Genomic DNA, 9,343 nt, shown 5'->3' on the forward strand with positions numbered 1-9,343 from the left:
TTAAAGTTATAGTCAAAGAAGAAATATTCTCTCATTAAAAAGAAAGTGTTGTTCTGGGGTCATGAACGTTTTTCTTGATTCTCAATGAAGAAATCACTTTTTGCTATGAGGAGTCTCCCAGCATTACAGTCTTGTCAAAGGCCCATGAATTAACTACATTGTGTGAGTTAAGAGTATTCCATTTCCACAGGTAACATTTGTTATTCAAAGAAAACCCCAATGTTAGTTTACAGAAATTCTTAACATATCAGGCCAATTAAAATTCTATTACTTGCTACATATAAATGTGGAAATCAAAATTTTTACACCAGCAAAAAATGATCGACATAAAGTGAAAATGGAGACTAGCTCCTTTGGCCAATGTTGCGCCTGGGGTCACCCAGAGATGCTGTTTCTAAATTGAACAAATAAGGGGCTTGCTTGGGACTTGTTTGTTTCTCATTCAGATTGTGCAATTATAGACCTACTTTTTGCATTGAATGGAAGCCTAAAAAGTAGGGTCAGGAGAAGAATTGATGAGATGACAGGAGACCTGTAGAGCTGCTGAGGGCCATCAGGCTGACCCTGGTTGATGTGTGCCTTTCTGGCCTCGGATGGGACTCACTCTTAAAACTATCCCACTCATTGTCAGGCTCTCTTTCTTCTTAACTTAGATTGGTATGTTTTTCTGGATGTATAGATTAGCATGTGGCATATGAGCCAAATACCCTCTCCTGTTTCCCTTAATTAATTAAATTCTAATTCTCTTAAAAAATCAAATTCCAAACCTCTAAAGCAACAATGTAAAGTTAACTTTTAATGTAATTTTATTTGATGTGTATCTTTTTCCTTATAGATAAAATACAGAATTTTTAAAAATAAAAATAAACCCCAAATAAGGCACCCACCCACACATAGCAAAGTAAGGGGGGAAGAAGAGGAAATTATATAGCTACAAAGTAGAGGAATAAAGACTATCCAACTACAAACTAAACTTTTTTCCCCTTTTGGCTTAAATGAAATGAAGCTGGAGTGATGCTAATCTACATTGTTATTTTCGTGGAAATAATAAAGAATGACATAAAGTCGAATCCCACATGCACTGGAGGCCAAACTACCTAACTCTGCTTTGATTTTGGTTTGTTTATAAATGTATCTCAAATTTTCTTTTGTAATAATTAATGCAGCAATTGTTGCATAGCACTTGGTACAATGCAGTTGCTGAATAATGACTGAAAGAATTAATTAATTAGTGAAAGAATATAAATTTCAGATGTCTTCAGTCATTTACTTAATTGCAATCCTAATCAAAAGCCCATTTTGGGCTATCTTGTGAATATGATAATAGAATAATTCTATCATTTCTTAAAAGAAAAAAGGGGGGACCTTTTTCAATCATTAACTTAAATCCCTATCATTATTCTTAAATTTTAAAACAGATCTTTAAAAGAATATTTTCAATTATAGAACTTTAAAAGAAAAGATATAATTGCGAATGTGATTTGATGGTGACTGATTTCTCCATATTAATCTTTGGTTTGCCTATCTTTTTTTTATAAAACAAATGAGGATTAAAGTATCTTATTATCCAAGTCACAATCAGCAGGTTGGCAGAGTATAAAAACCACAAAGAATATAATTCTGGTTATGCTTCTGATTAGCTGTGTGAATTTGGGCAAGCCATCTAGCTCCCTTGAACCTTAGTTTCCTTACCTGTAAGAAAGAATCTCACTCAAAGGTTGTTGTGAAGATCAAATGAGATATGAGTGCATTATAAAACACTATGTCAATGTAAGGTATTTCTGCCATAATTACATAATCTCATTTTGCAAGTTAGACCAGTTAGGGATTAGAAAATATATAGGGAGAGTGGTGTAATGCAAAGAATATGAGACCCAGACTCAATAAACATATTCGAGTCCAACAACTCTATTTTGTGACCTAGAGCAGAGCCCTTCACCACTCTGAACCTCAGTTTCCTCATTTACAGAATGGGGATAATACTGTTGAGATCTAAAATATATATAAAAGCACTTGGCAACTTTACAAGTGCTACATATGTATCAACCATAATTCTCAGTAGCTACCACATAAATCCACCTATAGTTCTTCAAAAGTCAGACGGAGATATTACATCTCAGCACTCATGCATATCACCAGACACTTGGACTTTTAAAAACCATTGTATGTGAGACGAGGTAAAGGTGGAGAAAGGAGTACTGAGGGAACTTAATTATCAACTTAATGGCAAAATGATTGAAAAAAAATATAAGATTTCAGGGCCAGGTGCGGTGGTTCACACCTGTAATCCCAGCACCCTAGGAGGTCGAGGCAGGAGGACCACATGAGGTCAGAAGATTGAGACCATCCTGGCTAACACAGTGAAACCCCGTCTCTACTAAAAATAGAAAAAAAAAAAAATGGTCAAGCATGGTGGCAGGCGCTTGTAGTCCCAGCTACTCTGGAGGCTGAGGCAGGAGAATGGCGTGAACCCGGGAGGGAGAGGTCGCAGTGAGCCAAGATCGCACCACTGCACTCCAGCCTGGGCGACAGAGCGAGACTCCGTCTCAAACAAACAAACAAAAAGATAAGATTTCGGGAGTCTGTTTCATTGAATGGGGTTTTAGTAACTTGGTAGACACAAACACATGCCAGATTTAAAATGTGGCATCACAAGAAAAACAGTCACAGTCATGATGTGGAAAGGTGTTAAGCTTATGGAAGCTGAAGCAGAAGAAACCTCTGACTAGATTGGCATTGAAATAAAGAAATGCAATTGACAAAATTAAGGAGAGGCAGGAGCCAGAGTCTTCTCTGTGAGGAAACTTGAACAGTTGGGCTTTCTCCAGTCTGTGGAGATGCAGGCAGTGCTGCAGGGTCCCCGGAGCTTCTATGTCCAACCATAAAGAATCAGGAACCTGCAGTGAAGGCAAAGTGTAGCCATGTAACAGCTACTTGGTTTTGTTCTAAAACTCCAGGGATTCTTCCACTCAATGGGAAAGCTCCCAACATGTTTTTCCAACCACCAGGTCCAATCTCTTCATGAAGAGCCATGACCAAGAGAACAGGATTGCTTGGCTGGAAGGGATCTTAGAAATCTAAGAGTGGTTGAGGGTTTGCTCTTTGGTGTTGATCTTTCTGGTTTCCAGTTCCAATTTTGCAACTGGGTGTGAGTCCTTGAGCAAGTTATTTGGCTTCTCCGAACCTCAATTTCCACAGTTGTAAAAGAGGAATTATAATATATACAGTGGATTTTGTGAGGATTGAGAGGATTAAATGCTTGTAACCTGGTACATTTTAAATAAACAATGAAGTAATTGGCTATTATTGTATTTAATTCCTTCATTTTATGGATACAGAGAAGATAATAACAATAAATATAAGTAATGCCTGGTGTAGCACTTTACCTTATGAAAATATTTTCCCATGTATTTCCTCATCTAATTCTTTTGCTGCCCTACGGAATGGGTTACTATTAGCATTATTTTGCAGAGCAGGAAACTAAAGTTTAGGCAGATACCCTAACCTGTTGAAAATCATGTGAGATAACGGCTATTTCAGGATTCAAATGCAGGTCTTTTGAGTCTCAGAGCAGTGTGCTTTCATCTGAATCAGGCTAACCCTAGGCAGAAGAATTAACAGTAGCTAACATTCGCTCTGGGTTAAGCACTGGCTGGGCATTTAAATGTGTTATTTCATTTAAACCTCACAACAACTTTATAGTAAAGACAGTATTTGAGTTTCCATTTCAAAAAAGTTAAAATAACAAGCACAAGGGTCACGAGTTATTAAGTAGTGGAGCCAAGTGTGCACCTAATCAGTTTCATGTTTTATCATTAAACTAAACTGCCTACAAATAGAAGCTATGCAAGAAGACAGTGTCTTAAAAGAGTGTGATCTTCCAATAAGTCCTAGCCTGTCTTTATCCAGCACCAGGAGAGGTGTGGGAGAACATGGAATAATAATATGCAAATATCATTACATATAAGCATTGTGCCAGGCACTTTACATGTATTATCTTCATAGCAACCTCAGAAGGTATATGTTACCCCCTCCATTGAAGACTTGAAGAAATTATTCCTTGCTTAAAATTACACAGCTAATGGCAGAGCTAAGATTTGAAGCTCTTGACCTTTCTGCAACTGTGACACTGCAGCTTTTAGAGCACAGAGGAACTTAGACGTCATTGCTGCCAGTTCTCACCCTCACCTATGAGCAAACTGAGACGGTAAGATCCCATGTTTGTCCTCATAGGTAGAAACTGCAATAGAGGTCAACTTGTCCAACTTCCAGCCCAGTGATCTTTCTGCCTCATCATACAATATAAACATGACCCCTGCCTCAGGGAGCTTATACTCCAGTTGCAGAAACACAAATCATCAGAAAGCAGCATAAGTGAACATGTATTGGAGACTTCACCCTATGCAGAAGAGGCATGTTTTCTAGAATTTAAAGAGAAGCAGAGTCAGTGAGGACAGGAGAGGCAAGTGGGCAGAGGTTTTCTACTTTAATGCACATAAGAATCACTTGGAAGAATCCACTTAAATGCAGATTCCCAGGCCGGAACCCAAAAGTTTGAAGTCAGCAATGTACATTTTTTAACAAACAGCTCTGACTCTGAAGCATGTGCCAAAATTCACTACTTTGGGAAACAAGAAATTTGTGAGTAGGTTCAAAAGAGCAGTAACAATCAAGACTGGGTATAGACAATAGGAACAGATTAAGAAGCATTTGTAAACTAGGAAAAACCGTTTCAATTTGTATGATAAATTGGGGCATTTTGGAAAAGGGGTGAAGATGGGTAAGAGCTGTGTGAAGAATGGTTTAAACCAGAGAGAACAAGGAATGAGGAGGAAAAGATAGAAAGGCTTGGGTGAGAAAGGTTGTGTTTTAGAGGCATTTGAAATGGGAAACCAATAGGAGTGGCAACTGGTCAGATGGAGGGGATAAAGGAGATGGATGTAGGAGCACCTGATGGAGGAGGAGTAGCTGGGCCTGGCTGTAGATGCACACAGCTCTATCGAGCTAAAAGTTAATAAATACTATTCTAGTTGTACACCATGACAAAGTTAAAAATTCTTCATGAAACATATAGTCATAAAAGGCATAAAGTGTTCCTTTCAGCACTTCCTACGTGAAAAAGGAAGCCAAACCTCACATTCCTCACAGTGTCCTGAAAAGAACCCTTTTAAAGGACACAAATTAAAAAATGTTGTGCTGATACTTGATCTCACCCAAACCAAGAGGCCCTGAGTTTGCCTCAGAAAAGAGTGATTATTTAACTCTTCTTTGGCAGTTTTCTTCATACTCTTCATTTCTGCCCAAAGAAAGAGAAGTGAAAAACTAATGCTGGATATTCAGAAAACTATTTTCCAAAAATTTTTAAATGCTCAAACAGCATTTTTAAAAATGCTTTTTTTGCAGATAGAGGAAAGATGAGGTACTAAAATTGGATATCAAGGACTCCTAGTCTCCAATGAGTAATCTTGTTGAAAAAAAATAAAAAATCAATAAGATGACCGTACGACTCAAATAATTTCTGCTAAACCAGATAAACCTCCAATAACTGTGAGAACTTCCTGATTATTTTTTTTTAACTAAAGGGCCCAGGTCTTTGAAGTTTTTTTTTTTTTTTTTCCATTAACACTTGAAAAACAGCAGTGGGACTCCGAAGTCTAAATACTGTTTAAGATAATTTCAAAAATGAAAACCTGAGACTTAAAGGCAAATCAACTAAGTGAGCATATGTATTTGTTTTCTTAACTAATCATACACTATAGCTGAGCACTCCAGAGACACCGAAAGTTTGGAGTTAAAAAAAAATTTTTTTTAATTGGATTACAAAGTCCAGTTCACTAGCTAGAACATTAGCAAAAGTCAGTAGATCTGCTTTGTTAATCTACAAACTTTTAAAAATTAACTTTATACATGATCATTTTATACTTTATACATGATCATTAATATAATCCAAGTTTTTCAACTTGAGAACTTCAAGTGTTTATAACTTAAAAAGAAAATATAATTTAGCTGCTCTTATTTAGGAAATTTATTTGAGGGATATAACTGAGAACTCTTCTATGAAATGAACTGGTCGATTAGGGTTCACATTAATAGAATTTTCAGTATATTTATTCCAAAATTAATTTATTCATTTAAAATATTTAAATATTTTATTTAAATTGTAGTCATTCTTATTTAAAAGTAAGATTTAATTTTTGAGTAAATTGAGCATCTACTATATAATAGTTACTGCTAGGGATTGAAGAAAAGACGGTTGAAATGTGTGGGAAGATGGGATTATAAAAATGAATAGCTCAGAGTCTAATGAGAGAGAACTATGCAAATGGCTAGAATTTAATGTGAGAAATACTGTAATTTATTAACACCCAATGTTGTAGATACACAGAAATATAAAGGGGAAGATTTCATTTGAAGCTGATCTTAAACAGTAAGTAGGAACTAGTTGGGTAAAGGAGAGTGGGTTCAGGGTCAGGCATTCTTGGCAGGTAACAAGATATGGAAATGCTAAGAGATATGAAATGACATGCTGTTTTGAGAAAACTACAAGTACATCAATGTGGAAAATCAAAGGGAATCTTAGAATGACAGGATCTCAGAGAGGATCTTAGGAATAGGAAAACACAAACTGGCCAGATTGGGAAGGTGGTTACATGACATAATCCTATAAGAAGGTGCAAGCTCTTGGCAGTTTTTACATAGGGGAATGCCATAAAACAATTGGATCCTAGAAAAAGAACTCCTGTCTGAGTGAAAAAAATAGATTAGAGTGAAAGCATCATTCAGTTTAGTTACAAAGCTAGTGCAGGCATACATGTAGGCAAGGATGCTGACAAGTGTACAGAGTAGATTAGATATCCAAGAGGTCCACTGAGTAGCACCAGGGAGTGGGAGGAGCTGAGTGAGAATAGAAGCACAGTTTCCAGCTTGGTTGCTGAGTGAAAGATTGTTGTGCACCAAATAAGCTGGGGGATAGAGCCTGCCATATATATTATTTTATATCTAAGAATAACTTAAATGCTAACTAAGACATCAAGAGCATATGCCCCTCTCCTGGCCCCCCACTTATTTATTCAGGACTCTGAAAAGTGGCTGTGGTGTCAATTTACTGTCTGCCTCATGGTAGAGTATGTCCCACAGCCACTGATGTCACTCAGTGGAGCACAGGGTGGGCAACAAAATGGACTGGAGATTCATAAATTTCTAGGTTATCCATGGTACCTTCCCATCTTTGGTGGATAATTATCCCCAGGAAGAATCCACATTAGGCTTTATTATTGAGGAAGACCCTGGAAGTCACGGGTTGAGAAGGCAGAGAACTCACGGCCAGGGAAGATGTGATAGAGCATCCACATAGAAATCCAGTTCTGTGAGAAATTTAATCCCTGAGAAGTTAAATGTTTTCCTGTTATCATCCTCCTAAGATCCTCTCTAAAATCCTGTCATTCTAAGATTCCCTTTGATATTACCACGTTGATGTAGTTTCCTCAAAGTAAGTCAGCATTCCTTTCATATCTATTAGCATTTCCATACAGTTATTTGGAAATGGTTATTGAAGGGATCTCTTCATACCGCCTACATATGTCATTTTCCTATGCCATTGCCCAGAGAGAATATGCAATTTGGTCTGTATATAAAATCAAGTACATAAATAACCAATATCGCAGTTCAAGAAATGGTTTGAAGAGAGGTTCAGAATACAAGTGGTGCTCACAGAAGGGCAAAGAATACCCAGTGGTGAATCAAAAAATATAGAAGTAAGACATGTTGCTTCGAATAATAGTTTCAAATTCAATGAACAGAGGGATTGGAGGGAAAGACCATCCCATTCAGAGAAAACAGCATGTCCAACGGCCCAGGGAAGAAAAAATATTTTATGGAATTTCAAGTAGCAAGGAGGAAGAGGAGTATAAGCAAGGAGAAAGCAGACACAGGAAAAGAGAAGAGCTTGGCAAGTTGGGGGTGGAGAAATGTGATGGTAGAAACAAAACAGGAAAAGAAGGCACATAGTAGATAACTGTGTCCATGAATGCCCTGTGTCCAAGCTTCTCAATCTCTATAATGAAAGAGGAAATGTCTTCCTCTCTTTCTCCCGAAAAGCAATTAGGCATTTTCACTCTGTTCCTACAAGGTGAATAGAAATCTAGATATATTGTTATGAATGTGAATGATAATAGCTAATGTTTGTGCCCTAGGCATTCAGGTCATAAATTATCTCATTTATGTTATTTATTTATTTTTTTTAGTCTGATCTTATTTGTTACTCAAAAAATCTTATTTTTGACTGGATTCAGACAGAAGTAGAAGCTCGCTGAGAGGACAGTCTGTGTCTCTTGGCAATCTGTTCCTGGTGCTTCTCTTCAGCCTCTTTCACTCTCTTGGCCGAAAGTTTAGCATATTCTGCAGCCTCTTCCTGATTTTTTTTAGTACACTGCTTCTTCAGAGCAATACGCCACCGTTTGTGTTGCAGGACACATGGAGTCATAAGACGCTGAATCTTCTGTGCTTCGGTCCTAGGTTTCTTACCTTCTTTGTTGAAGGGCTTTCTTACAACATGCTCACAGACATCATCTTTAGAGAGATTGAAAAGTTTGTGGATTCTACTAGCTCTTTTGGGCCCTAGGCAACAAGGCACCGTAGTATCAGTCAGTCCAGGAATATCCTTCTCTCAAGTTGAGAACGCTCAGATTGGCATCTGCAACCTAACCAGTAACAGATTTCACTTTCTTTCTCTAGTTCTCCTTGGTCTGTAACAGGAATGCCCCTTACTCAGTAGCAGGTGGACACAGCCATGGGTCAAGACACACTGCTTCATAGGGAAACTTTGTTTGTCGTTCCCATCACTTATTCAAACCACATAGCCCTTCCATTCTTCACCCGGAGCGTCAGCAGCAACTTCTGTGGCCATACGCTTCTAATAAAAAGTAAGAATTTTGCATTCATCATCACTTAAATGAGTTTCTGGCAGCCAGTGGCTAGGAAGAAGATGTTCAGCTTCATCTTGAAGCTGCTGATGGTGGCCTCCCAAATTATCTCATTTAAGTAACACAAAAACTCTATGAGGCAAGTAGTATTATTAGTCTTCATTTTAGATGGCAAAGCTAAAGTTTAGTGATGTTAATCTAGTAAACAGGAAAGCCAGAATCCAGATACCAATGCAAAACTAAAGAAAAGGATTTGTTCATGTGCTCTGGATATCTGATCTCTATAAGTGTTCTGAATGAGTCAATTTAGTCAAATCACCAATTTTGCCATTTTTGTAAAAAAAAAAAAAAGTCAGTCAACTAAAAATAAACATCCTATTCTACTAGCAGCTGAGAGGAATGCTTTTCTTCCTTTCAATCAA

The 9,343-nt window shown here is 37.5% G+C and overlaps 1 pseudogene; it reads right to left on the reverse strand.

The window, feature by feature from the left end:
* Nucleotides 1-8,271: 8,271 nt before the first annotated feature.
* LOC100588415 lies at nucleotides 8,272-8,997 on the reverse strand (annotated as a pseudogene).
* Between the last annotated feature and the right edge of the window lie 346 nt (nucleotides 8,998-9,343).

The sequence above is a fragment of the Nomascus leucogenys genome, chromosome 11 (assembly GCF_006542625.1).
Source record: "Nomascus leucogenys isolate Asia chromosome 11, Asia_NLE_v1, whole genome shotgun sequence".
Taxonomy (NCBI): Eukaryota; Metazoa; Chordata; class Mammalia; order Primates; family Hylobatidae; genus Nomascus; species Nomascus leucogenys.